We start from the raw sequence: 26,328 nt of genomic DNA, 5'->3' as shown, positions 1-26,328 counted from the left end.
TGTTTTAGGGATATAGAGAACAAGCTTTATGAGGTCTCAGAATCCTCTCGTATGGTGTGATCCAAAAAGACTGGGTTAGGAGTTGGTCACTTCTGCGAGTCCATGGGAGTGTGGTAGTCACCATATAAACTTGGTAGCCATTTCTCTAATACTAGAGCTTATTTCTTGTTCTGGGGTGTTTGTTTCACATTGACAGATCATGAGGTGCCAATTTTCTGACAAATACAGTTTTTCTTCTACACTTCTCTTCTTACATTATACCCCTGCCAATTTTTTGTACCTCCACCTTTGCACACTACACAGAGAGGCATAGTTAGTATATGCCAAATGAATTTCCATGTTAGATACCTTTGTTTGACTTCAGATATACTGTACCCACAGAAGAAGAACAAACTCCTTGGATTACATCAAAGGGATCCTTGATTTTTGGCTCACTCAATGATTAGCTCTGACAGGAGGGAGGAGGGAGGAGGGAGAAGGGAAGAGGGAGGAGAATATTTGAGTTCAGTTCTCTGATGTACTCACAGCTGGGTCTCTGGGAGCTGGCTATATCCTTCTGTGACAGGCCCTAGCTTCTGATAGAGGCCTTCTACACAGATCTGGGTCTGTCTATCTATAGTTGCTAACACTTTCCTGTTCTTGATAGTTTTCTTATACCTGCGCAAATCTTTATACATGCAGGTGGTCCTCTTCCAGGGATGGTTCATTTTAGGGTGTTTTATTTTGTGGTGCTTAGTAAACCCTCAGCAGAATACATCCTTGACGTGTGATCTTTGCTTGGAGTACAGTAATCTAGGAGATGCTGGGTAGCACAGTGTGGGGCAATTCTCAGTCAATCTCTTGATCACAAGGAGATATGCCCCAACACTACTGTGTGTTACGTAGTTAAGCTATGGTGTCTGGTAGGTTAAGTATATTAAATGCATTTTCATCTCACAATGCATCAGGATGTAGCCCTGTTGTAAGCTGAGGAGCATCTGTACTCCTTTTCTTAAATTCAATTATCAATTAAAATTTCTCAACTACCCAATTTTGTATGCCATCTGTTCCTCCCCTCCCCCCCCCCAGGACCATGACTGAGAATGACTGTGAAAATAAAACAGAGGGAATGATTCCACTTATATGGTGTACCTATAATAGTCACAGCCAACGAGACAGGGGAAACATGGTTCCCAGGGCCTGACAGAGGAGAAACTGACTGGAAATTGTCATTTAATATGTACAGACTTTCTGATGAGGATAATGGAGAGATGATTGCTCTGTGGTGTGCATGCATTTCACACCATTGAATACACATTCAAAATAGCCCATGTGGTAAATTTTATGCTATATTTGTAGTACCATGAAAAAAATAACAAATGAAAGAAAAATGAAAACAATGGCTTATTGGTTTCTGATAGGGTAAGGATAAAGAAAAATAAAAACAATGGTTTATTGATTTCTGATAGGGTAAGGATAAAGCAATAGTTTTTTTTTCTTTTCTTTTTGTTTTGTTTTTCACTGTAAATATACCAAAGGAGGGACCACATTGAATCATCTCATATACTGACTGGGAACTCCTATTTTTGATACATTTTAACATGTTTGGAATGCTAGTTAATTGGCTTGAGTGGCTAGAAGTGTCAATCAATTGAGAAAGAAATGGCGCAGGTACTCACTTCTGACAGGTACCTCCAAAGCTCCAGCCCTGATTTTCCTTTAAAGGCATCCTGGTCTCCTGCTGTTTTCTTGTCACTCCCTTTTCCCTGCCTGCTCCATAGAAGTCATCCCGTGGTTTCCCTTCTAATCCCAGAAAAGTGTGATCCAAAGATTCAGTTCCTTGAGGATAAGGACAATGGTTTTGTTGTTGTTCCTCATCCAATTCAAAGGATGCTGAATAGTCCTTAGCACACATGGTGATTGATGACAACATCACCTAAGTGGTACCATGCAATTTACATAACAAAATACACTATAAACCAAAATGTGTTTCTCCCTGGCTCTGACTTTCACTTTCAGGAAGACTAATTTGCTCAAACCTATACATAGCCTCAGTCTTGACAGCAGTCTGGTGTGCAGGAACAAAGGAAGGCTCTGGGTACTTTTCTCACCCCCTTTCCAGTTTCCTGCAATTTCAGAAAACAGCCAAACACTTCAAGGAAATGTGAACTGCCCTCCAGGAACCTGAAGGTGGGCAACATCCCCAGAGTTTCTGCAAAGAGGAGCCATCTGCTTGGCGAGAACTGTCTTTAGACTGTTGCATCCTTAATTTCCCTCTCTCTGAGTAGGAAACTACATGGCCAGTTTATTCCTTAGTCCTGTGTTACTGTTTTAAGTATTTCCTTTACAGTGGAAGAGGGACTTTAGTTCTATTTAGAAGGTAAAAATTGCTAGGGAATTCCAGTCCCATTCACAAGTATTGCTCAAATAACCAGATATGATGGTGGGCTGACCTGGTGAGCCCTTGCTAACTCTTTACAGAGAAAATTCTAAGACCTTGGAGAAACATATAATGGTGCCATGGCATGTAAGTTAAAAACATGGTCTTTGAAAAAAAATAATGAGACAAAACAGTCTTGCTTTGTACTGTTTGCCAATTTCCATGGTGTAAACATTTCTATAACATTGTTTTCAATTTACCAGTGTGAATGTTAGTGAACCCAAAGTTGGAAAGAGATGTACATTGGCTTTTGTAAACAAGTATAAGCTGGTGTCAGCCTGGCACTAGTTATAATAATTATGTGATAAATGCCTTGGAGAAGGGTGTATGCATACAGTATTATGTCAACAATGTGAATAATCTACCAAGAATGACTAAAAGAAAATGAAGAATGTTTGTTTCTAGGTTTGTCCTAGCAACCTCAGTTCTTCTCTTTCTTCCATTAAGTCTGTCTACTTTTGAGACCAATGTACTCTCTACTCTTTGATATTGTTTTTACTTCCATCTAAAACAAGATATTAAATTTGTTCTTTGACAAACATACACAGTATAGCATTTTGATTACTGTCACTCCTATCTTCCTCCTACCCTATTATTCACTTTCTTCTCTCCTACACGTCCCTTCCCCCACATTCCTATCAATTTTTAAAATGAGCATATAAGCTGTTATTTATCTTTAAGATAGTTTTGAATAAAGAATGGTTTTGTGGTTCTCCTCCTGATTACTCTTGACCCACCCCTTTGTAGCCTCCTCTATGGCCTCTTTTCTTCTTCCATGTCTCACATTGTTTGTTTGGTTTGTTTTGCTTGTTTGTTTTTCTTGGTTATATACCTCCCCTTTTACCTGTATATATGTACAGATTTCTCTGTGCAGCCAAGGCTGACCTCAAACTTATTTTCCTCCCCTATGTGGCCTCCCCTATGATAAGAATGGCAGGCATACCCAACTCAAGTATGACCGTTTTAAATACCTCACGGAATTGAAATCATTTAATATTTATCTTAGGTCTGGCATATTCAACACATTGTCCCCGAAGTTCAACTATTGTCACATACTCATGTTATAGAATATTGTTCTTAAGGCTGAATAACACTGCATCCTGTTCCTCATGCTTTCCCAATCTGTTAAGCTTTTGATGAACATTTATGCTGCTTGTTTGTGCTATTTGTATATCATCAAATACAATGTATGCCATAGTGATCATGACTAGTGTACAACAAACATGGGGTGGTAGTAACAGTTCTTCAAGGTTCTGATGTTAATTCTTTTGTATAAATGTTTCAATGTATAATTGTGGATTGCATGTTATCTCTCCTCCCCATCTCTCTCTTTCTCTCTCCTCCCCACCTCTCTCTCTCTCTCTCTCTGTCTCTCTCTCTCTCTTTCTCTCTTCCTCCAAGTCTCTCTCTCTCCAGGGTTTCTCTGTGTAACAGCTTTGGCTGTCCTGGAATTCCATCTTTAGTCCAGGCTGGCCTTGAACTCACAGAGATCTGTCTGCCTCTACCTCCATAGTACTGTGATTAAAGGCATGCACCACCACTGTTCGGTCAGTATCTCTATCTTTAACACACACACACACACACACACACACACACACACACACACACACACACACCAGGAAGTATTACACATTCTGATTTATTTCTTGATTTCTGAAAGCCTGTTTCTGCAACAATTGCTTTTTGAGCTTTAGATAGCGTATTTAGATATTATGGGTATTTTGACAGTGCTAATCAATTCAATTCATAAACACAGGGCTTCTTCTCATTATTTCTTTTTTCTGTGATTTCTTTCTGACAGGTGTGGTAGCACAGACCTGTAATGCTAGCACTTGCAAAGCAAAGTAGGAAGCCGAGGAGTTCAAGGCCAGTTTCAGTGTGCAGCGATTTCATAAGTTCCAGACCAGTTGGTGCTGTAAGAAACACCATGTCAAAGGATAAACATACAAAGCTATTGTAATGAGGCATTGTTCCCTGGCTTTACATGTAGGTAAGATGGCTCATTTTTATTATATTTATTTATTTATTGGTGCTGGAGATCAAATTCAGGGTCAGAATGTAGCAGCTGAGCAGGCTACCCTCTGGGTACACCATTAGCTCCTACAACTCTGTGTGGAGTTTTCTATCTGCAAGTTTGTATTTTTTGTTGTTTGTAACAATTCTAAATCTAGGATTTTTGTTTTTACATGTAGGGTAATGTTATCTGTAAACAGATTTCTTCATGATTTGGTGGACTGTGATTATTTCTTGCCTAATAACCCCAGTTAGGGCTTTCCTGTGATGTTGACTAGAAGTAATGAGACTCCCCCTTATGTTGTTGCTGACTTAGGGCAGTGGTTGTCAACCTTCCTGATGCTGTGACCCCTTAATACAGTTCCTCGTTATGGTGACCCCATCCATAAAATTATTTCACTGCTACTTTATAACCGTAATTTTGCTACTGTTATGAATTATAATGTAAATATCTGATATGCAGGATATCTGGTATTTGACCCCCAAAGGGATTGATACTCACAGTTTGAGAATCACTGTCTTAGAGGAAAAGCTGTCAAACTTTCCACTTATCAATGATGGTGTCAGTGGGGTTTTCATATATTATGGAAATTTACCAAAATTTTATTTTGAATTCTTTCAAAATAAAAACTAATTAAATTTTATCAAATTTTACTGCATCTACTGGGATCATATTATGGTCTTTATCCTTTTTAAAAATATTTTTATTTCTTCTTTGAGATTCCCAAACAAGTATAGAATGCATTTTTTTCATATCTAGCTCACAGCTTTTTATCCTTCTTTATGCTATGGTGGCATGATGTTAATTGGCTCTCATGTTGAACTCTACTTGTATCCCAGAACAAATACCATCGGGCCTTAGTCTTTGACATTTCTAACATACTGCTGAGTTTAGCTTGCTGATATTTAGGGTTTTTATTTCTGTGTTCATCAGAGATTTGGCCTATTATATTGTTTTGTCATCTTATAATAACCTGGTCTGATTTTGTCATCAGGTAGTTATCCTTCTGTGTCTTTTACATTTCTTTTGAACTTCACAGTATTTTGGTTATGAGTACAAAATAGTATTATTGGGGCTGGAGAGAGAGTACAGTGGTTGAGAGCATTGGCAGCTCTTCCAGAGGACTGAGTTTGATTCCCAGCACCCACATGGCAGTTCACAACTGTCTGTATCTCCAGTCTCAGGGTATCTGATACCCTCTCCTGGCCTACTCAGGCATTGCATGCATGCGGTACAAAGACACTCATACACACATAAAAACAAATAACACATTAATTACCATTAATAGCAGAGCCAAAGACTGCTTTTCATGTCCTCTTCTGGCCCTTTCCACTACTTCTCCCTGAAATGGGTTGTTTCTGAGATGCCTATTACACAGCAACAGCACTGCATGGGCTACCTCTTCCCTGTTCTTATACCATTCTCTTCCACCTTTTTGAGGAAGGCACTACTTCATTAGCATGTGCTTTGATAGCTCAAACACAGCTTATTATGTTCCTATCACATGAGACAGATATGCGCCTTCTGGCACAAGAAACTGAAGGAATACATCTCAACTCTGAAAGGGCTGAGCCCTCCCACATCACTGTAGATAGGAAGCCTGTGGCTAGGAGATTGAAATAAGCATGTGTAGTGAGTTGGTGGCTGAAAACTCTCATCTGTTGGTCCCTATATGGGTGAAGAATCTATTTAAATGCTGCTGAAGAAAATGGTTAACCTAGAACTTTCTATATAGGAACTGACAAGAGAAGACAATCTCCTCAGATTCCTTCACTTTCTAAGTCATAGACAGGTCCCCAACACTATCACTAAGGACTTGTCTCAGATTGCAGAGGGTTGTGATGGTTCCACAGAAATAGCATGCTTTCCTAGGCTTAGGGAAGTAGCCCACTCCTTTGAACAGGGATATGGTCATCCAGTGTCCTGAGAGGAAGGAGTAGAAGGTGCTTGAGGAAAGAGTGAGAAGAGAACCCATACCTCAAAACTTTCCCAGGAATTATCCAGAAGGTCATAGATCAAGGTAAGCAGCAACAGGAAAAGACATGGGATCAGGGACAAACCTGCCTTTTCCAGGGTAAGGCAGGTGGTGCCAGGAGGACCATGCTCCCAGGGTCATACTTAGGAAATTTGTGGTTGCATCTTAGACCCCCCTAAGTTTTAAAGCTGTGTCATTTTGCCTTGTTCTCTATCCCTGAGAATCAGGCACTTGTAGTCAGCATGTACATTTTTCTTCACTGATATACTTGTTCAAATACTGTCCTGTCTTATTTGCTGTCATTACTCTTCAGTCAATCTTATTCCTGGGTATCTCCCAAATCAGCCACTTGCATCTGTCTCCATCACTCTGAGCCAAGCCCCCACCACAGCCCCCCTACGTGGTGCTGCAGCCTTGCCTTGGCCATTCCACAAACAGCTGTCTCTTTTCCAGTCCATTATATACATGGTAGCCAGGGTTATCTCTTTAAAGTGCCAGTCATCCACTGATTATTACCTGATGACTCCCCTTTCTAGTAAAGCAAAATCAACAACTTACATGTGGCCCAGGTCCCCTTGTCAACCTCCCATCTTTCTGGCTTTCTGGGTTCTAGTTCCATTTTCATCTCCCTTTCATCTTCCATTTTCATGCTCTTCCCTTCAGCAAGGGTTTTGAGGATGTGCTGTGGTTTCAATGCTAATATCTATACTCCCCAAAGCCCATCCTCAGCACCTTCCCACACCTCAGCTACCACGATTTTTGGGAGACTCTTTGCTGACACCATTCTTTAAGTGATCAAGTACTTTGTTACATGTACTTAGAATGTTATTTCCATGTCCTTCAAGACATTTAAGTTTTGAATGATGCATTTATTTGCATATTTGATGAAATACTTCCCACTTTAGCAATGGATGTGATATCAAAGATCACACCTTTCATCTTTGATTACTGTATTAAAGGCCTTTCCCCCCCCCATATTTGAGGCAAAGTCTTACACTGATTAGACTCAAATTCATTGTTGTCTTCCCTCTCCAGCGCTGGGATTATAGGCATATACCACCACACCTGGATGTTAAAGGTACATGAATAAAAGAGTGAATGAGATTGATCTCTGAATCCCTGAAGACTATGCCTGTGGTTTATTTTGTATTTCTTTATGTCCATCTAACATCTTCTCCATCTGTCAAAAGGAGCTAATCAAATTGCATTCTTCAAAAGAATGTAAGGGATTTGGAGATGATGATGGAGAAAGGCTCTTTCTGTATGAGCATGGGAGCCCAAGTTCACATCCTTAGTATGGACTTCAAAGTAAGAAGCCATCATGTGTGTCTATAGCCCCAGTACCAGCAAACAGGCAGGGTCCAGGAGCTCCCTGGCCAGCTAACCTGGTTCATCTGCAAGTTGTAGGTCTAATAAGAAACCCATAAGACAGAATGACAGAGCAGGGCACCTGACATCCTCCTCTGGCCTTAGCATATGTGCACAGATGAATGAACCAGCATGTATACACACACACACACACACACACACACACACACACACACACACACACACACAGAGAGAGAGAGAGAGAGAGAGAGACAGAGATACAGAGAGACAGAGAGACAGAGAGAGGTGAATCAAGATGCTTGTGGATATACTCACCATGGGGCTATAATACAGTGGGAACCTGCTTGTTCCCTATTTTGTATTTCTCTCTACAATTATCTTTCTTTTTTCCAGCATGAATGCGATAAAAGGAATTTTCTCACCATCTTCACCTTAACCACCCCAACCACCCCACACAGTGGCAGATTAGCATAGGCACTTCTGTACTTGCATGATAGGGCTGAGTCTCTAGTCCATATTCTCTCAACCCTCCCTTCCCAAGACCTCATCTTTAATGATCTCATCTCCCTGGGAAGCATCTTTTCTGATCACAGAACTCCTGGCCCTCTCTGGTTAATTCATTTTTGATCAACAGAATGGCTCTATGCTTCCATTCCTGTGTAGTGTGGCCTCTAGAGTCCCCCCTACAGCACCGCAAGGCAGTCAGGCTCATTTGAACAAATTGCTTAAGATGTTAAATTACATTCCACTGTCCTTAGGAAGAAATGTTTTTTAAAGAATGAAGAAAATGAATATCAATTGTGCTCCTGCATACAGCCTCATTTCACTGCTCACAGCCCCCAAGGCAGGTTTGTATTGTGTCTGAGACTTATGAGTGGAAGACTAAAATCATTTTCACTGTCTTCAGCTGACAGTCAGTGGGAAGGTTCTAGAAGCTTGGTCCCATGCTCACAACACAGACACAATAGTCTTGACCTTGGAAAACATTCACTGAAGTTGGGGTAATTCTGCCACTGACTGGAACTACTATTTGCCCCTCTGTCCGTGATCTTCCCCTTTACCCACTCCTAGCAATCTGTTGAAAACCTAGTTATCCTCTAAGCCTCTCTCAGGTATCAGCTCCTTCTAGAAAGTTTCTATTCTTTCTTAGAATATTCTTTAATTGGGGTTGAGTTTGTAACTCGAACACACTTTGATTTTTGTATTCAACCCTTTGGATTTCTTTGTTAGATACTTTTCTTCATTGTTAGAATGTGAGATATGTCAAGTCAGGGAAGTAATTGTATTCTCAGCCCTGGATTCAGTGACTGGTGCACACTCTAAGCTCAATAAGTGCTTGTTGAATTGAGTTGATAAATTTATTTAAGCAAGAAAAATCACACATATGTTGAGCACCAATTACATCTTTAATGCTCAAAAACACAGATATGGATTGCTTCACGATCCTGTCATTTTGAAACTTAAGGTTTTTTTTTCTTTTTGAAATGACAGAAACATGTATTAAGTTTTATAAGCAAAATCAAAGAGATATATGAAAAATACTATGGAAGGCCAGAATCGGGGCTAGCACAGATATAGAGAAAATGAATAGATATGTGATCCTGGGGTAGCCTGGCTTTTGTGCTTGCTACATTCATCCTGGGCACAGCAGACAAACTAGTGCTCCATGGAGGAAAAAATTGAAGGTGAGAAATTAAGAGATTTGGGCCCAATTTCTGTCAGCTTGATAGGGTCATGGCAAACATTTGTTTCCAATATATCTTATGTACCTGTGGCTTGTGGTCTGGAGTAGAAGGTGGCGTAGAAGCCTGGTGTAAGATTATCTTCCTCTAACCCATACTGCCTTTGGGGTCCTTCTAGCCTTACAAAATAATCTCTTCAAATTTTTAATTATTATTATTACTTTTATGTGTATGCATGTTTTGCTTACATGCATATCTGCATATTATGGGCATGCCTGGTGCCCTTGAATGAAGACTATGTCAGAGCCCTTCTGGACCTTAAGTTACAGATGGTTGAGTGTCACCATCTGGATGATGGGAACCATAACCAGGTCCTCTGGAAGAGCAACACGTGCTTTTAACTGTTGATGGGAGATGTCATTCTGTAAATATGTTTCTCTTATTGGTTAATGAATAAAGCACTGTTGGCCATTAGGAAAGCAAGATAGGTGGGACTAGGAAATAAGGAGGATTCTGGAAGTAGTAGGGAGGAGTCAGCATGGAGAGACTGGAGAGAACAGAGGTCCGGGCCCACTTTCCGGTAAGATGAGACAATGTGGAAATACTTAGATTAATATAGAAATGGGTTAACAATTAAGACAGAGCTAGCTGATAAGAAACTAGTACCTGGCCAACAGCATTATATCAAATACAGAGTCTCGGTGTGTTATTTGGGGCTGGCACCATGGTGGATCCAGACCAGCAGAAAAACCTGGCTCCTAACATTTCTGCTTCCAAACCATTGCCTTTTGGCTAAAACAAAAAGCCCTTGGGAAAGGAGAGACATTTTTCTAGCACTTGGTTCTGAGCCACTAGTTCACCCAGACAGTACTTATATTTTCCTCTCCCACATTTTGGTTCTTGGTAGAGATAGCCTGTGTTTACCTCCTCTGCATGGTGTAGGGGAGGAGAATTAGATAATTGGAAAGCAGAGACATGGCTTGGAAGACAGTCACAGCTTTAGTCCTGTGCCTTTTATTACTTTCCTCCACCCCTTCAAAGTCTCCCTTTGTTTCAAGATATTTGAATAGTTGTACCTCTCTATAACATTTTGGTCTTCTGAGGAGGGTAGAAGAGGCCTTGGCCTTCCCCCAGAGACTTAACTATGTCATCAACAAGATTGGTGCCAGTACAGACCATCATTGGCAGAAAATTGAATGGGACAACAGACCATCAGGTGCACCCTCTTCCAAGAAGCATTTAATGAGCCCAAATGATGGAGCCCAAATGTCTTTTCAGTCCTCAAATCACAGCCAAGGATGCTGTAGCAGCATCATCTTACAGATGCACAAATGGAGGGGGCTAAGAAGTGAGGCTCATTACTGGGATCAACTTGCATGCTGTGAAAGACACTCAACATAGGTATTAGTGCATAATCTCAAGAGCAGAACTAGACTGCAGAGCCCAACAAAGGAAAAGGGGCTGCAGGGAGTAGGCATATCTGGCTCTGCCTTCATTTCTCAATTGGAAATTCTGCCTCTCTCTTTTCTGCTTCCTTTTCTGAAGTTGTCCTATTTGTTTGTTTTCCTTTCTGGGACAAGCTAGGATGATTTAGTCATCTTCTCTTCGCTGGCAGGGCAGAACTCGGCTACAGGGATACTCTACTATGGGTCAGAAGCAATTGTTTCATTCTAGGGCAGTGTAAAAAAGATGTACTTTGCCTTATGACAAATGTATTACTTATTTTTCTCATTTTTTTATTGCTGTGACAAAATCCTTGACATGAAGTAGCTTGGCCTAGAGTTTAGGGGGTTACACTCAGTCATAGTTATAGTGCATCTTCTGGTGGGAAACCATTAAACAGGAAGTTGGGACATGCTATAGAATTTCAGTGCTCCACCTTAGTGACCTATATTCTCCAGCAAAGCTCCCCCTCATAAAGGTCCCATAAGTTTCCCAAACAGTAGCACCAGATGGAAAAGAAGTGTTCAAGCACATGGGTCTATGTGGGGCATTTCGTATTTAAATCATAACAACTACCTATGTGTGTATGTAGTAAAGCTATAAATTTACTTAGAACATATACAATCACTCAGATACAAAAGTAGCCATTTGAAAACATACATTTGTGTTAGAAATATGTTGAAATATTTCATGAAACACTCCATTATAAACACTGTTATATTTTCCATTCATTTCTGCCCCATTGGACAAAGGACTATTTATTATCCTGCAAATTGAACTAGCAACTGCTTAAGAAGTTGTTGTGTGTTTTTGCAGGCTGTGGGCCTAGTCTCTGGTTGTCTGTATCTGTATTAATTTCCTTTGCTAATGCCAGCAATCTTAATGACATGGCGAATCTCAGAATTTGTGTCTCCAGCCTAGTTCCCCTCCACATCTCATTCATACATGCTCTATGTAGACATCACCATTTCTTCATTTTTCCTGGAAACCTGCTGGTCCAGCCCCCGTCTCTCTCTGGATCACCCCAACAGCACCGTAACAGACTTGTGTTCAGCTCAGCCACAGCTGCCTTTAGAATCATCTGCCAGGTCATCTCACTTCTTAGCTGGAAATTCTTCCCATCTCTTTTGGAGGGAAACACATTTTCTTCATGGCCTTCAAGACCTGCCACACCGACACATCCATGACTCTGAACTCAGCCCTGGCTGGTCTCCTTGGTCACTCTACTCTGCCTGCCCCTTGCCCACACCAGCACATTCTTACCTCTAGACATTTACTCTAGCTGTTCCCATTGCCAGGAGCTCTTCAAAATGTATGCACATGGCTCATGCTATTAATCCGGGTTCTCCAGAGAACACAAAGAGATGTATTCCAGCCATCAGTGACCATGGGAGACTGGTTGTAGGAATTCCTTAGATACTAAAATGCATAGGTGCCCAAGTCCTTTACAGAAAGTACCTTAGTGTTTGTGTATAATTTGCATAAAGCTTCCTATTTACATAAAAGTATCTTTAGATCACTTGAAATGATACAGTTATACAAATGTGTTACATTGCATTGGCTAAAGAACAGCTATAAGAAAATATCTGACTATGTTCTGATCTACAGCTAATGGAAACCATGAATGTGAGACCCATAAATTGAAAGGTCAATGATGTAGGATAAAAAAGATGTATTATAGTAAAGTGGCTCATTATGATTATACAGCCAGGTCCCAAAACCAGCAGTTAGCAAGTTAAGGATGCAGGAGAGCTGTTTCAAGTTCAAAGACTGAATAAAACCGAGGGCCATCCAGCTATGAGGCATTCAGGCCGGGAGATTCCTTTTCATTTGAAGATGTTTAGGGCTTTGTCCACACAGGATTTCATCTGATTGGACAAGGCATATCCTTCCATAATCTACTACTTCAGATGTTAAACAAGTTGATGCCTGTAATCAACCGACACTCTTTCTCTTATACATACAGTCCCTGGGTTTTGCTCAAGTGTGACTTTAGCACTGAGACTTTTCCTAGCCAATTACTTATAATGAAACTTCCCCTCCTTACAATGGCCCAGTGACTCATCTTGCTTTTCTTTCCCCAAAGCACTTCCCACTAACCAGCGATTTAATATATATCTATCACTATAATTTATTCATTCCTTTCACTTAGTGCTCTTTATCCAAGGCCATAAAGTCTTCAGAGGACAGGGACCTTGCTTTGTTGGCAGTTGCATTTCCAGTACCTCAAACAATTCCTGACAAAAAACAACTGCTTATATGCAGTTTACTGACCAGTATATGGGCCTCTATTTTGCCAATGAACAAAGTCATTTTCGAGCTATATACCCTCATTTAGTCAGTGGCCAATACAGTGTGTGTGTGTGTGTGTGTGTGTGTGTGTGTGTGTATGTATGTGTGTGTTATATAAATTCTTGCGGCAGGTATATGGAGGTCAGAGGTCAATGTGGGGTGTCTTTCTTGGTTTTATACATCCCTACTTGTTGGGAAATTTAGGTACTTGTCCCTTACAGCTCTCTTCCTCCCCACCCAGCTGTAGAACTCCCATGATCTCAAGGTTGAGCAAACAAGGTTGTTCTTAGAACTTTCCAGTGCGCAGCACCCATACCTTGATCCCGGGTTATGGGTGGTGCATGATTTCCTCCTATGCTTAACCCATCCTCTGGCTTGGGTATATAAGTCCATTACTCTCTGTAATAAAAGGAAGCAGCTTCTTCTTCACTTCTGGTGGTTGTCTGTTAAGTGCTTCAATCCCGACACCTTCTGCCAGCTCTGTACTCTGGTCACGTGGGCGCGGCACCAACTTTTTGAGCCATGGTCTCTCACTGAACCTGGAGCTCACTGATTTAGCTAGACTGTCTGATTTAGTTAAACTGACAGCCCTCTTAACTGGGATTGTGGTGGCACTGAGTCAGCCAGAGTGATTCTTAGGCATAGTATGTTTACATACTGAATTACATGTGTATTAAATCACGTCTTTTCTTTCCTTGGTTATGGACTGCCAATAGGTGCCTTTCTGTTCTTTATATAAAGTCCCATGGAAAGTAAGTTTTCAAAGGACTTAAGAAACTTGAAGTCACTTTGGACATTAAGAGAAGGGAGAGCTCACCAGTAGAATGGAGTCTCCCTGCGGAGACTGAGCCCTGACAACACAATTGGACCTGGGGTTGGAACTAAGTGGAAAGAGCATGTCAGGCTAAGGTTAAGGCCTCCCTTAGGAAGTCTACTAAGTCTGTCCCATCATCTCTTTGAGGAAAGACCAAGGTGCCTCCCCATCCCCGTGTCTAGGTTCCTAGGAGCAGATGGGGGGGGTATGGAGGGAGCAGGTGGAGAGGAGAGAAGGGGAACAGGGATTGGAATGTAAAAAGAAAATACATTTTAAAAGATATTAAATTTGTTTTTTAAAAGTACAGGGTTAAGAGTATAACCATGGCTGAAAACCAGCAAGAAGTTCTGCATAGTAGAGCATCCAGTAATTACCAGTTAAAGACAGTCACTATGCTGGGAATGAGTTGGTCAGGTACATTCAAGGGGTGTCCCAACGTGGAGGTTTTCTGGCTTGCATGCCACTGCATCTCCTGCCCTCTCTGATGCTGGAAGCTCAAACAGTCTCTGATCTCCTGCCTAGAGTATCCCTGATGTTCAACAGGAACAGCTGAGATCATAATAACCTCTGGCATCAGCAAGGGCCTGCATCTGCAGAGTTCTCGTCTCCATTTCTGAGTGCTTAATTAGTTGCTTCTCATACCCTCAGTTGCACAAAGGCACCTAGTTAATGCTGACTACAGCCCTAGCTCTTGCTATGGGAGGTGGGTGGAGAGGGCAGCCACCTAACTGAATGATTATTAGTGTGACCGAGCCTGGGGTTCCCTCTTGGTTCCACTACTGATCCCTATTTACTCAGACTTGCAAATGAACTGTGCCAGTAGTTGCTATGGCATTACTTTTCACCTTCTTCCTTTTAAAAATCACCAACTTCTCATCATTTTAAGTACCTCTTCAAAGAACAATGTTAAAATATGTTCTTAGCTCACTGCTCTCTGACTTGCTCTTTATTTTTTTTTCCTGTCTTTATTGCCCTGTCTGTCTTTACTTCTGTCTGTCCCCTTTTCTGATCTTTCTTCCTCATCTCAGTCTGCTTGACACATAATGGAGTGTTCTGAATTAGAATGGGTACATGAGGAACAATGAGGATATGGACTGGGATATGGGGCTAACCTCAGCTCTGTTCCTTAATAGCTGGGCTTCACTGGGGAAGTTATGTCTCCTATCTCAGTATAGGTAATCCTACTCAACATGGAGTATTTGCAGAAAGAGAAGGCAGAGCAGAGCCATGGAAGACTAGCCATTTCTCTGTGCCAAGAGACACAGGATCTTCTGTTATGGCTGTTGTCTTCTGCCAGCTCTGCCCTGAGTGGGTCTCCCTGGATCTCTAGAATCTAACTTGATGGAATGAAGATCACAACAAACTGTGGAGACAAAGGAGAAGTGATGGCCTAGCAGGTGGTTATAGCTTTCTGCTCAGGCAGCCTAGGTTTTATTATCAGATGCATGGTCTTGGGAAGTTACTAATAATTCTTAATATTCTTCATCCATGAGTCATGGGCCAAGTGACAAATTCTTATACTCCATCCTAGTGATTTTTCATAGTGCTTTCAAGGAGCTAATTTAATTTGATCCATTTTTTTTTTTAAAGACAGGGTCTCATACACTCCAGACGGACCTGGAACTATGTAACTAGGTGTAACCTTGAATTTCTGACTCTCCTAAAAGTTTCCCTAGTGTTGGAGAGTGGAGGTAGTAACTGGCATATCGTATGTAGGGCTAGGACCCTAACCCAGGGTTCTGTACACACTAGGCAAGTATTCTACCAGCTAATTTACATCTCAGCTCTGTTTGATCTATTTTGTATAAAACAGAATGGGTTTTGAAAGGATCAGGTGATTGCTAGGAGCATGAGAGCAGGGACAGTGATGCTTTTTTGACTTTTGAGCTCATATATTGTCATCAGAGTCCATGGCACCATTCTTCTTTATGGGGCCTCTCAAGTTCACAGGTAAATTGTTCTTATACAAAGTACTAAGTGTTCATGCGTTACTGAGAGGATTAAGGAGATAATTATATATTGGTGATTTAAGGCACAGTGTGTGTGTGTGTGTGTGTGTGTGTGTGTGTGTGTGTGTGTATGCATACACACAAGTGAGCATGAGTGAGTGTGTGTATGTGTATATATCTGTTGGTTTAAGCAGGTGACTATATACATGGATAGCAAGGACACCCTCTAGCTGTTCCTCAGAAGCCATTCACTTTGTTTTTTAAGATTGGGTCTCTTATTGGCCCGGGTCTTGCTGAACAGGCTAGCCAGGCTGGCTCTTCAGAAAACCCAAGGATTCTCCTATTTCCAGTACTGAGTCAACAAGTACAACGCACCACGACTGGCTTTTAAATGTAGGTCCTGGGGATGGAACTCAGATAATTTCTCTTGAAAGGCAAGCACCTTTCCAACTGAACTACCTCCCCACCCCATATGCCATCTTAAGTATTTAGTTTTGGAATATGTAAGACAAAATATATGCATGGCTACAACCATTTAGGTACTGTGCCAGGCACTATCAAGATGTCTTTCTCTAGCATTCCTTTCAGCTTTTGACTGAGACCTGGTGTGACTCACATTCCTCAGGCTGTCAGCTCCAGTAAGAGTTCCTGGACCACTTTATACATTGATGACAAGTGGGATCTACAGCTCTTTGACTTCTGTATTAATTAAATATGAGAAAGCAAGTAGCTCTATGAATCGTCATCTCCGTCTTTCCTAACTGTATTTCCACCGAGCTTCACAGCCGCACCTGCCAGAGCAAAGTTGGTTCAGAATTCTGCTTTTGGGATGATGAGTCATGGGTTTGCTACTGAGTTTCACCCCATGTTCCAAAAGGGAAAACTGTCTCTTGAGAAGCAAAGAAAAAGAACAGTCAGGCAAAAAACTTCGGGTAATTTATGCCAAGTGTATAAACACCATGCTAACCTCCACTTGCATAGACAATGGCATTCATGGATCCCTTCCTTTTACCTTGGTACTGGGGAAACAATTACGTGAGTGTGGCTTTCTTTCTGGAGGAGGAAAAGGCAAAGAACTTAATGCTTTGGGCTTGACATTTAAATTCTTACAATAACACATTTGAGGTATGTGTTATTGCTCCTAATTTGAACTGGGATTGAAGTTCAGAAAGTTCAGCAATTTGCTCAAAGGTCCTGGAAGAAGGGAGTAAGGCCCTGCCACCATTTTATTATTATCATCTGCTTTAAGAAACTCATGTCCCATGGGGAAGAGACACCAAATAATGACTCATGGAGAGAAAAGCATCTGGAGTGTTAGCCTTGTGGTGTATAAGGTTTAGCAGAATGTATTTGCCAGCAGCTATGGTTGCTTTTCTATTCCCAGCCTCACAACATAGCTTTTTACAAGCAATGTTATATCAATGTTCCAGTCCACTGATAAATGCTCAGGAAATATTAAGGTCTGAAGGGTAAAGTCACATTGGAGTTCCGTGTTAACGATGGGCAGGTCTGGCCTTCCTCATGCAGATGGAAAAAGAACTGTAGGACACATAACATTCTTAAACATGGGTCTCATCAGGCAAACTCTCCTGTCATTCTGCTTGGTGGAGTTCAGAGCTGGGTCTTGAACCTGTGCACTGTAAGGCATCAGCCCACTGCTGAAACACGCTTTCCACTCATTCACTGGTTCCACATCCACATCCTTCTTCCTTTCCAGGCTTCATGTACTGGCTTAACTTCTGCAGCCAGCTGGGGGCCTAAGTCAAGTGCTTGCTTTTCCATAAGGCCTGGCTTCTTCCCAAAGGGGCCGAATGAATCACTCTTCTGCCTGCTTTATCATAACCCTTTGCTGATGCTTTTGCAATAGATCATCACATAGCCTGCCTGGGAATATCGCTGGTCATGAATGCACACACTTAAGGAGGAGGTTTGGTCATCTTCGATTCATCCTCAGGGCCTGGCACAGAGCCTTGTTCACAGTGCATACTCAATAAAGTATATGGGTCCATGAAGTGTGAGGGTGATCCCAGTTTCTGTGCAGCTCTCAGCCTGTGTGACTTCAGACCATTCCTATCCTTTCTGCTGTTCTGCTCTTTGTGGCAGGGCTCTCATTCTTACAAAATAATTCTCAAAGTCATGCCTTCAGCTCTGAGATCAGTCTAAATATCTGGAATCTGGCTCCTAATTTTGTTTTGCCATTAAATGTTATTGAGAAATTCTTATTCATTGGACTTCAGATTGCTCTTTAACAGAATGACGATGTTGAATTAATATTCTATAAAGACCTAAGCACACATACATCTATCCCTATGTTATCTACATACACTGTCTCTCTGGCATACAGAAAAATGTGCTATAAGTACCTTTCCTTTCCCAGGTGATAGGGCTTCCCAGTGAGTTAAGCATGATTCCTCCATGCAGTAAGCTCATCTTAGTGGGGAGTGCTATGAACAGGAGTGCTCTTTGGAGAAGGTGAAAGTCTGCTGTGGAGCCAGGTTTTTGAGGATGAGATGAGAGTGTAGTGGATGGAAGCTGGAGGAAGAAAGTCTGGCTTCTTCTCAGGATGACAAAGGGAATTTTGTTCATCAGGCAGATAAGTTGTACAGTAATGTCTTTGCCAGCAAACATACCCAGAAAGAAGCTGCATGATTGCATAGCAGGTGATAGGCGATGCTTCCCTGCTTGGAGGCGATAGACTGGATGGCTCTTAAAACGGGCATTTGTTCTAAGCTATTAGGATTCTAAAAGGCAAGTTCTCTGCTCTTCAAAGTCTGTACTTTTCAATCTCTTTATGTAAAGCAGGTTAGCTATACCTTTAAATGAAGTCCCAGTGGAATCCAGCCAGTAACCCTGAGCCTATTTTAAGGTCTGTTTTCTCAATCCTATTCCCAAGAAAACCAAAGCTTCATGGGTCTGGAGAAATGGCTCAGTTGCTTAGAGCACTCTTGCAGAGGACCGGGCTTTGGTTCCCAGCACCCTCATTGGGCAGCTTACAACCATGTGCAACTAAGCTCACAACTGCAGTTGCAGGGGATCTGATACCCTATTCTTCAGGCAACTGTACACAGTGTAGTCCATATAAACTCAAACACACACACACACACACACACACACACACACACACACACACACACCACCACCACCACCACCACCACCACCACCACCACCACCACCACCACTACTAACCCTACCACCAATAACAAATGAATAAATACATCTTTAAATCCTGGGCTTGGAGAGAGTTTGGAGATTAAGAGCATCTACTGCTTTTCTATAGACACAAGTTCAGTGCCAAGGAATCCAATGCCCACTTCTGTCTCTGTGGGCACACACAGAGACAAACACTCATACACATGAAAAGGAAATGAAATAAAACTATAGCTCCAGAGGATCTAGGATATTCTTGTGACAGCCGATCTGTCTGGTGACACCATGCTGGTCTCAATCCCTCACATTGTCTTGTCCTCATGGTCCTGTGGGAATACTCTCATTTTTTTCTTGTTGTTTTGTCTTTGGTCACCAGGCTAAGGATCTTACTGTAGGAAAGAGTAGCATATTGTCTTATCTCTAGGCCTGCCTGTGACTGTATCATGTTCTGAGGCTGGGGCTTCTGTCAGCAAGTATACCCTCAGCTTCCTCCTGAGGTCTCTCTGAAGACATGACAAGTCTCTTTCTGACCTTCTCCTTTCCTCTTCTCCCTCTCCCCTGGCCCTGAGGACCTCCACTCATAGTCAGTGATTCACATTTTCTTAGTTTCTCCTCTGAGCTAGCTTAATGCTCACAATTTGTTCTCATATGAACAGTGAGAGATGGACATTAGCCTTTGTTCCTAGGTCATGAATGAGGCAACCAGGCCTCAGAGAAGGCAAGTCACCTGAGGCTTGGAGTCTCTCAGCTGGAAAGCAGTCAGCTGGGGTCATGCAATGAGATCTGCTGTGTTCATTTTGTACTTCATGGAAACTCAGTCTTTCCTCTCCCCTGCCCAGCCTGGCCTGGTTCTTCCTGGCTGTTCTCTCCAGCTTCTCACTGATCATAGATAGATGTCCTACCTAGCTTTTGTTGCAGTCTACATTAAGTTCTCATTCTGTATGGGACATGAGTTTTAAACATTTGATATCCTTTCACCAGATCTACAGTAGGCATAATTAATTTGTTTTAGCCATTTTGAAGAAAAGAAAGTTGAGGCCTACACAGCTTTTAAATGGCAGGGCCAATGCACTTTGGGCATCTGGTGGCAGAGCCTTAATTCCCAACAAGCTGACCATTGTATGCAGAGTTCTGATTGGCTAATTGGTGCCCTTTCCAACAGCAGCAGCTAAATGGTAAGATTCAGTGACACAGATCCTCAGTGGGGCTTGGTGAAGGTACCTCTCTAGAGGTATCAAAGTAGTAGTTACCCTACGAAATTGTTTTAACATGGAGACTTTTAAAGTCAGGCTGATAAGTCAATAGCCCTGCGGTGGGGGGTATGGGGTTGTGGAGTAGATAGGAACCAGAGATATCTCTATATAAATTGACTTGGTGAGATAGGTTTTGTTTTTGTTTTTTTTTTTCTTTTTTCATTTCCACCTGGCTATGTCAAAATGTGTCACTCTGTTCCTGTGGATAGCTAAAGTTGTGACCTACCTAACAAATAGATCTCCCCTGTTGTTTTGAATTTGGTAGATTTATAATCTATGCTTGAAACCATGAGTGGGGAAGGACTCTGAGGTCACATTTGGTCCCAGCAGGAAAGAGAGATAATCTATTAATAATGCTTGTCATATATAAGGGAGGTGAAGGTGATGCATATAAGTTATCTGATGTCATGCTTGTCATATATAAGGGAGGTGAAGGTGATGCATATAAGTTATCTGATGTCAAACTCTGATTCCTTATCCTGGATCTTTCTTGCTTGTTTTATTCTCATTTAAGAGCAAGTGACCCATCCTAAGCTTATGCTGTATCCTGAGCTTTGTCTGAGTCTCACCTAGTTCATGAGGATGTGTTCATGACAAACCAGGGGAAGAATGGACAAAAAGGAGAGAGGGGAGAAGTTTTCCATAAAAGGGATCTTTGTGTATTTCTCTGATGTTCTTTCATAATTCAAATAAAGCACAGGGGTAGAAGAGATCTTCCCAACAGCCACACCCTGCACCCTTTCCTAAATGAAGACATGGTATTACAAAGCCACAGCTCCCCTGCTTTGGACCTGCTCTCCCAATGACGTGGACGGTGAGATCGTCAGTGTTCTTCTCAAGTGCTTTCCAAGCTCAGTTTCCCCTCTTCCAGGTTGAAAGCCACATGACCTTACCTGGAGATGCTCTGCGTTCAGGCTCCCATCATTATCTATCACACCACCCTGCTTTATTTTTTCCATGCCAGCTTCATTGGCTTGTCTTCATTTTCTGATTGATCCCCTTGTTAAGGGTTAGTACAAACATGCCTCTGCATGTTTTTAAAGGTAAGTTTTGTTTTTCAATTTTCCTATTCACCCATGTATTCTCAATTCCTCTGAGACAAAGAAGAAAATGTGAGATTGATACTAGACATTAGATGCCTGCTCTCCGAAGTGAACGGAAGCTGTTATTTCAATGTTCCTTGTGGGGTCTGACCAGCTGGCACATGGAGACAGTGTTCTCTTGCAGTCTCCCAGATCTCTGAAAATTAAGAATGCCTCTCTGACCTTGAAGATATCTTCCTACTGTGCATATCCACCTGCTTTCCATCAAATCTGTCACAGGCTGGAAATAACTGGGAACTCACAATTCCATTCTGAGAGTGAATTGTATTTCTTCATTCAAACAGCCTTCTGGGACTAAGTCCAAAAACTCCGTGCAGAGAGGAAGAGCCTTGTGCCCAATGTTCTCCAAACTGAAGTTTCTGTGTATCTCCCTGACTCTCTCCAAAGCCTTTGAGAGTCCTCTTTGTCTAACGACCTAAAGTCTGAAGTTTTAAGAGGAGGTACTCAAAGGCTTTTGTTCTTTTGACCCAAGATAAATCTGAACCTCGGCTGTTTTCCTAGTCATGCCTTGCACAATCCCCTTCTCCTGTGATGTCTGCTTGGGCATCAATCTGTGGATAGTATTCTCCAGTCTTCCTTACCATTGCCAGAGATGACTATCCCTTGAGCCCCTCCCACCCTGAACATTCCTGCATTCATGCTTACTAACACATGATTTTAAAATGTATCATGTCCATATATTTTCTTAAATCCCAACCTTCCTGGGAGCAAACATGGCCTCTAACTTATCTCTACATTCTTATTCTGCCCAGCAGAGTATCTAGCCCAAATTAGAAAATCTCAAATAGAGCCACATCTTAAAGTTTAGAAATGAGAAAACAGAAGCTCAGAATGGAAGTGTCACATCCACATCTACGTTGGTGGCTGCTAGGAGAAGACCTGGCCACCAATCTCATATTTATATTAGAGGCCATGAATTTAAATGTCACAAGAGGCCAATGACAGAAGATAAGTGGTAGTGTAGGAATGGAGAACCTATCTGCCTAGGAGAAACCTTCTAACATCTACAGCTGACAGTCATCAGATAGTCATGTAGGGTCATCTCTGCCAGACTTTCAAATTCTAAGGAAAGTAGGAAATCTGATATATGACATCTTAGAACATTTTTCATCTTGCCAACTTGCTCTAATTAAAAATACCACATGGCCCAAAGCACAGCCCCTCTGTGAGCCAGATGAGGCCTAATCTGCTAGTTGGTGACCTGTGATTGTTTTTTCTCCATGGGGTAGCTCTGGACAGAAGGCCATGGGTTAAATGTCTCAGACATGCAGAGTCAGAGACAAGTTCCAGTTGCCTCTGTAGCTGAATTATTTAAAGCTGCTGATATTAGGCTGATCTTAGAGCCTTGAAGGTGAGTGGGATGGAAACCCTTGAGTTTCACATGGGTGCTTTGAAGTTGTGTCAAGTCCAAGTGACAGTTTTCCTGGTCATTAAAAATGGTCTGCAAATGGACTCGGCTGCAGATAAATGCAAATCAATACAAATTATGAAAGGGGTCCAGTGATGGATTGGCTGCCTGTCAAAAAAGATGAAATACTGAAGAACTGCTGTGAGAAGGTGGGGGGTGATGATGTCTGAATGCCTGACTCTTTGGAAGGGGAAGGCAATTAGCTATCTAACAGTTCTGGTCTTGGGCTGGGGTTTGGGTTGTTTGGCCTTAGAAGTGATCAGCTCTGTCTTAATGTATGCAGTGAGAGCCATGCAACTGGAGTTTCGTCCACTCTGACTTGAACAGCCATTTATTATGACAAAATGAGTGGGTATTGACCTGCAGACTCTAATGCAGGGTGTCAGTGTATTAATAACTGGCTGTTGCATGCTGTGTCTAAATGCTGGGGATGAAAGGATCCTCATCCTTTCAAAAAAATCAAAGAGATGGTGTCACTTAGATCTGCATTGATTGCTCCCAGGTTATCTACTTGCAAATTTGAGTTTAGGGGTGTGAAGGGGAACAGCAGGGAGTGGAATGGTCTCCAACTGAAACTCTACCATCACTAGCCTCACATCCTTGGATATTTCTGTTTAACCAGGCTTTGGTCTCAGGATCATCACCTCATCACCTATGGAAGAGGGCCATGATATTTTCCTCTCACATTGGCTGGAATCTGACACCACTAAAGCAACCTTGCACAGTGGGAGTCACAAACTTGTTGCTAAAAGCACATTTGATTCCCTTTTCCACTCAGTTCTCATGGCCTGCTATCAGAGAAGGTCTTAAGGCTTGTTTACTTTCTCCCCGACTTCTGTAGTTGGCTCAGCTTTTCCTCTGTTGTGCAAGAAATTCTTTTGTACTTCCTACCTGACCCCTACCCTCATGTACTGGAATTTCAACTAAGGGCCCTGTGTATACTAGGTAAGCACTCTACTGAACTAGGCACCCAGACTTCTTTTTACCTGTTGAGACAGGGTCTCACTGAGTTGCCCAGGCTGGGCATGAACTTATAGTGTAGCCCTTGCAGCTCTTGAATTTGAGAATCTCCTATCTCAACCTCTTGAGTAGCTGGGTTTTTGAGCTTCACCCAATTGGTAGCAGCAATTGCTTCTCCTCTTTTTCTTCCTATTCTTTATTCCTTTCTCCTTCCCATCTCAATATTTCATCTTCCATGTCCCACAGTAAGTATCAAATTGCTCATTATGATAGTAATGACACAGGCATTTCATGGTCAGCATATTCTCTGCCAGCTACTTGTGCCATGAGGTTATTCTGTCCCACCAGGGCATGTGAGTCAGGTGAGCCCCTGAACACGCTGGTTTTAGAGCCTGCAGAATTCCTGGCTGTGCCTAGTATGCCTGTTCCTAGTATGAACAAATTGACTATTGAGAATAGAAGAAGCTACAACTTCAATGGCAGAGGATGAATCTAGGAGGCCTCCTTGAGTAAATCACTTCTGAGTTGGATTATGGAAGATGAGAGAGATTTTTCTACGTATACAATAATGAAGATCATTGGAGACAAGAGAAATAGCTTGTGTAGAATAAGGGCCGCATGAACACAGGGGCTGGTTAGCTGGAGGAGAAGGCACACTTTAACTTAGCATGTGTAGACTTTCTATCTGTTAGCCACATTGCATTCTCCAATTAAGCTTTCTGGGGAAACACTACTTCCTGTTTTGTGGAGGGAAAAATTATCAAGCTGAAAGCTTAATCATTTATTGGGGCCACTCAATGCAAAAGTCGCTGGTGTAGATTGTGAACTTGGGTCAGTCTGACTCTGATGTGATGTTCTTAACATCCCTTATATGTGGCTATTAGGGTTCATGGATATTATGCTGCTAGAATTTCCCAACATGCTGTGTTAACAGAAGTGACAGCCTTTGTTTTTAAAAATGGTATGCCTGTGTGTGTGTGTACATTTGTGTGTCCATGCATATGTGGTGTATATGACCACATGGTATGTGTATGAGTATGCTTGTGTGTGCATGTGGAAGCCAGAGAGGAACTCTGGTGTCACTCAAGAGACATCTACTTTGTTTTGCTAGGGTTGGTTTCCTGGCTTAGAGCCCCAGGGATCAGTCTGCCTTTTGTATGTGGGTGTGGGGATTGAACCCATGTCCTTATGCTTGCAAGACAAGCACATTTCTGACCTAGCTATGCTCTCAGCCCATAACTGCATTTCTTGAAGCTATTCTTTCTCAGTTTTGAAACTCTTCCATTATTTGGAAAAATTATCCTCTATATGCAAAGAAGAATGAGGTCAACATGTGAGAAAAGTCATTTTCCTACACAGAGCTCATTGCAGTTTTTATTTTAGCCCAATTGCCTGAGACATTTTCATGCATGGATTAAGGACAGCCTGCTGAGATCCATACTGTCTGACTTGGGGGCAGGGGTTATTTTATCAGGTGTGTTTGGATGTACTGTAGCCCAGGATCCTCACCATGGTGATATCTTGGGACATTGGGTAGGGGTTAACACAGGAGCTGGAGACAGCTACTCCTATTTGCTATGTTAGTCCAGGTGTACAGGACCTCCTTCCTGATAGACTAGATTCCTCTGGGATCCTTTTGACTGATGTCATGATGTCTTAGCTGCTGTGGGCTCCTGAGCTCTGATAGCAAGCAGAGCTCTTCCCCCATCTCTCCCCTAAGTGCAATCCTCAGTGTGGGTTTATTAAGTTAAATATAGACATTTCTTTCAATAAGGTATGTAAATAAATAGATGGATACTCAGTGAGCAGCATTAAGACCAAAGCAGGCCTTGGGGTCAAACATCCCAGACTTAGAATCCATCATGGTGCACCTTCCCTTCCTCCTCTCACCAACCAAAGCAGAGGACAAAAATTACAACTTCCTTCTGCTTTTGTTTTTTGGAAAGAGGTGTGGGTGGAGGGGGGTGGGCACTATTCATAAAGCTCTGAGCACACTTCCTGGCACCTCTCTCTCTCTCTCTCTCTCTCTCTCTCTCTCTCTCCCTCCCTCCCTCCCTTCCCTGAGTTCCCAGATGAAGCAAAAACCAAAATAAATTCACTGACAGGTAATTAGTATTATTTTTGATATCTAAACAATGACTTGCTCTATGCTATCAGCATTTATGTGACATTTTCAGATCACTAAAAAATACCTCAAAGAAATTCTCAGCTTGAAGCCAAGATATTACACAAAGCCTCCAGACCACAACAGAGTCTTAGCCATTGAAAGGATTTGGTGAGAAAGTTCAAGTGTGCTTCTTGTATGTTGCTGACTGCTGAAAAAAGAGTTAAACTGCTGGCTTTTGAGGCTGTTGACACACTTAGGTGTTCTTTTTCCAGATGAGAGACTGAAGGCGCCTCTGTGTAGATGCAAAATGTAGGCATATACCTCACGGAGTCACAGAATTTCAGAACACTCAGTGGGAACTCTTCTACACCAAGTTCACGTCACATCACTCTACCTGCCCCATGCTAGCTCCAGCTCTGAACACCTCTAGAAA

The sequence above is a fragment of the Phodopus roborovskii genome, unplaced genomic scaffold (assembly GCF_943737965.1).
Source record: "Phodopus roborovskii unplaced genomic scaffold, PHOROB, whole genome shotgun sequence".
Classification (NCBI taxonomy): domain Eukaryota; kingdom Metazoa; phylum Chordata; class Mammalia; order Rodentia; family Cricetidae; genus Phodopus; species Phodopus roborovskii.
The sequence above is the reverse complement of the archived record's forward strand: the minus strand, read 5'-3'. Positions refer to the sequence as shown.